Source organism: Chaetura pelagica, unplaced genomic scaffold (assembly GCF_000747805.2).
Source record: "Chaetura pelagica isolate M959 unplaced genomic scaffold, ChaPel_1.0 scaffold222, whole genome shotgun sequence".
NCBI classification, from domain to species: domain Eukaryota; kingdom Metazoa; phylum Chordata; class Aves; order Apodiformes; family Apodidae; genus Chaetura; species Chaetura pelagica.
In genome coordinates this window covers 5,344,643-5,349,189 of record NW_009952711.1, presented here as the reverse complement: position 1 = coordinate 5,349,189, position 4,547 = coordinate 5,344,643, and the positions used below count along the sequence as shown (strand labels likewise).

The 4,547-nt window shown below is 34.9% G+C and overlaps 1 protein-coding gene across 1 annotated transcript in view; it reads right to left on the bottom strand.

Annotated features, from left to right (window-relative positions):
- ZNF280D (zinc finger protein 280D) overlaps nt 1–4,547 on the bottom strand; it is a 50,500-nt gene that overhangs the window by 8,999 nt on the left and 36,954 nt on the right.

The following is a 4,547-nucleotide window of genomic DNA, read 5'->3' as shown; positions in this document are numbered from 1 at the left end:
ATACTACTGCTTCTGTTATACTGAAATAATGTTATTAATCATAAATTAAATGATTCATGACCTCAGCAAGTCTTAAAGGCTGTCTACAAGGTACAAAATACTTGACAGAAGAAACAGCTTAATCAACTTAAGTTTTATGAAAAAGGTTTACTAGTATTAGATTTATATCAACTACTTATATTTTCCTAATTTAATCCAAGTAATTAGTACTAAAACCAGAACTTTTAAAGACATTTAGCACATACTCTCATCACACCATAAACACCTTATAATGCTAATGCTGTAGCAGGTAACCAACAAGGTTAACAGCAATTTATAATAATTTTAGTTACTGCATATTAATTTTCAATAAAAGGTGGCAAAAATAACTAAGAAAAAAAGTTGTTTTAAAATAAGATTGCTATTATAGCACTATAACAATGCTCGCCTAACAATGAAAAAAATATCCAAAGTAAACCAAATGCCAAAACATTTTTTGGGCCAGGGACTTGAAATACTCTAATTTTTAATCATGAGTAACAACCCTAATAAAAGATGATGCAACACCAAATATTAAGCTCAGCTTCACTGCTTTTTTTTTTGACTTCAACAAATATGCTAGAAACAGTAATTTGTTTAAAGTCACTCTTGAAAAAGCAGAACAAGTTAAGACATAAATTAATCAGATATTATATATACAAGGACAAAACATTTATTATCTAAGTTTAAGCTTTACCACTGAAATATATGACTATGAAACATTTTACATCAAACAAATCGATTTTTGTGATTGTTTTATAGCTTACAAAAACAGATTCAAATTAGCTACTTTATGCTGTTTTGGAAGCAAACAGGGTTAATAGCATTTTATGATAACCACGTATTTCTTAATAGGGTTTATCTTCAATTTCTGACAAATATTCTCAACCTTAATTCTATTTAGGAATAGGTTTTAGAAAGCAGTTTCTTCTAATTTGTAATAAATAGAAGTTTCATAAATGGGTAGTAAACCATAAAAGATTATCACTTTGTGACATTCCCAACACTTACGAAAAATGAAATGTTAAATCCCCTAGTTCTCAAACAGCAACAAAGGCAAAGTACTTTCTTACACCTGTGAAGCTACACTGCTTCTGGCAAGAACATTATGAAAATAAAGATCAGGGCCACCTCTGCTAAGTACAGCCTGCTGGTCCGTAATTTCAAGCAATTCTGAGATTGAGTTCTAGTTCTCTACAACTCTTCAAAGATTCTTTATCCTACATAAAAATAAACTATTTAAGAATAACGTCACTCCCTTTAAAAATGCCTCAAAACCATAGCAGCTGTGCACAAAATTTCAGCTTGATTGAGATACTCAATATAATGGATTGGCCATAAAACCAAAAAGACTCAGAATAAAAGCCACGTAAGTAAGAACATTAAGGCACTTTAAAGTCTAAATTCAAGTTGATTGGAAACTTTGATATATAAGGAGTAACCTAGGACTAATGGAAGCGATCCGGAATGGGTGAAAAAAGTAGACTCTAAAATGCACAAAGCACAGATGGGAGTATTCTCATTCTTGAATTTCATACACTCTCTTCGCTTCCCCTGCTCTCACATGATAAAGTTATGTATATTTGCACACACACAAAGAACTCAAAACCTGAGCAACTGTCTTCCCAGTGACCTCTCACGTTTTCTTACAACCAAGAAGCTTCTTTGAATAAGCAGTACTCTAACTGAGCTGGATTATTTTGCCAAATATCCCCTTTCTGTCCACCCCTAACCAAAAGTAACCTTTTCTAGGACAACTGTAGCTTCAAGAATTTTGAGAAAACAACTTTATGTTATTTAAGTGACATAAGGAACCTTCTGCTTCTATACTGAACCATACTCAGCATTATAAATATAAGTCCTTTCTACAAGCACAAGAATGGAAAGGTCTTCGGGTTTAAGAGCTCCAGCTTTTAGCAGAAATTCCCCATGTTGAAAATTATAACTCTTAAATAGAGCTGATGATCCATAAAGCACAGTTCTGCCCCAAATACTTGATTTTATGAGCACTTACTGGGAAGGTAAATGTGAATGCCTAGTTAGAAGAAAAAGCTGCTCTACACAATGGTGTGTTACACTGTTAATGACAGCTACATAATAACTATCATAATCAGTGAAGTGTTATTACATAGAGTGCTGAACAGTTACAAACATTTAACAAAATTCCAGAAACAGGCATTTACTTTCTTGTTATAAAGAGTTTCAAAACAGAAGTGATTTAGAATGTGCTAATCAAGCAAGGCTGCTCTGTAACTACATGTCTTTTAAGAAGCCATAATGCAGTGACACTCAGCTTCCTAAAAATAACATAGAAGTGACAGGTTAAAGTTTATAAAAATGAAATCTTATTTCTTTGACCATAAGCTAAACTGGTTATACCATGCATATTCATGCTCTGTCCTTGCAGATGTGGCCCAATATGTGGCATTACTCATGTAACTTGCTAGTTGCTGGGACCATCAGGGATATTTAATATTAAGTCAAGCAAGTTTACTTGTATGGTTTAGTACTTTTTTTTGAGTTTGTCACATGAATAACTTTTATGAGATCCTCACACAAATGGAAATCTCATACCATGATGCTCATTGGTTCTCCATGAATTATTTACTCAAAGCTGGCAAACCTGAATGCAGCTTTTAAGTCTTTCAATGCCAAGTCTGAAACTTAAAAAGATTTCTGTAGCAAAGCTGTAAAAAACCCAAATGATAATGTTTCAAATTAACACTCAAGAGAGAGGTATAATTCACATAACTTCAAATTGCTGTGTCAATCTGGTGTAATTTCTGGAAAATTAGGGAACATTTCTGAAAGCTACAAAAATCTGCAATTATATTCCAGTTTTTTTGCTGCTGGAAACCTGTATGAAAGTGAAATACCACAGACTCAATGTCCTCTCAAATGCAAAAGCACATTGACAATGAAAATAAACCAACTATGCTGTTCTAAATACTGCTGTGCCAAAACAAAATTAAGTCCTGCAAGAAAAAAACTGTAATAGGAAACGGATGCTTGAAGTTGAACTGCAGCATTCAAGATGGGACATAGCTTCTGTAAGAAGAAAAAAAAAGAACCACAAGACTTTCGAGTAAGTGCTGAGATGCTCCATCAAAAAACACGCATAAGAGACAATGGATGAGAGGATCCTTGCTGTATTAGCAACACTATAGTGGCTTCAGAAGCTCACTAGCACCAAAACTGTTACTGTTTGAATACTAAGAGGACAAAATTACCAATAAAAATGGATTGATCTCACAATTTGATTATGCAGAAAAAGAAAAGTGCTGCAAATCAAGAGCTGGTTGCATTAATCACAAATAATCTCTAGGAGGTTATAAAAACAAGTGATCTCAATTTATTAGCTCAATCTATTATGTACATCATGACAAAAGAAAAGCTCATTGTATATCCAGACAACCTGCTGATGAATAAACTTGCCACAGATAACCTAGAACTCAAGATGAAGTCAGATGCAGCGAAATCAAAAGCAGCAGATGTCTCGGCAGCTCAAGTAGAGCACCCTTGAAGATGAGAGATGATACCAAAAGAACAAGGTGTGAATGGCCTCTGGCTACTTCCCTCTCAGAATCAAGGCTCAATAAATATACCTGCTACCATCACGTGCTTGCCTCCTATCATATGTAGGAGCAAAAAGAAGCTTAGCTACCAGAGTAAAGCAACTAGTAAATTCCTTTAGTCAAGACTCAGTTTAAGCAATTATATGTGACAGAAGTAATTAAAAACATCTTTTGCCACTATATACCATAAATCACCAGCAGACAAAAATGCAACTTACTGACATATTAAACAGAGCAGGACTCAGTCAACACTCTAAGAGACAAAGCCCTTTAGTTTCAGAAGCTAGGATCAAGTTCAGAACAAATGGGCTTTGATGTCAACACATACATATCATTTATTTATACACTACTCTAGCTTGGGATGGTATCGATAGACTTAGGCAGCAAAGAAACTGCAAATGTGCAGCAAAGAAACGCTGCAAATCAGCAGCAAAGAAACACTGCATCACATAAGTGAAGCTCCTGATAAACCTCTTTCCAAGGAGTACAGCCCCCAAAAAGCTGCAAGTAAAATGCTGCAAAGCAGAGAACATTATCACAGAGGCCATTTGCCAGACTACAATATTGGCAGAAAAGACCAGACCTGCTGCCTAAAAGATGCAGGAAGAGAATACCACAGCTTCAATGTATGAAGAGGAAGGAAAAGGTCTGGTCAGATCCTTGTTCGCTTACATACCAAAATAATCCCAAGCTGGACTGGGTTCAACTTTCTGGTCCACAATGATGTATCAGTGAGCCAAGGCAGTATAGGATACCTGCTCACTTTCAACTCCCCTGCAACAAAAATGTCTGCTGTCAGTTCATTTAAAAATATGTTAATTGTTGCGCAAAGCAGAGAGTTGAGCATTAGAAGTGTACTGGCATAGTTATTAAGCCTTATTTGTTCAGCACAAGGTTGGTACCAAATAAACAAGGCAACTTTATGTAGAGTAACAATTTTAAAAGCAATTCCTG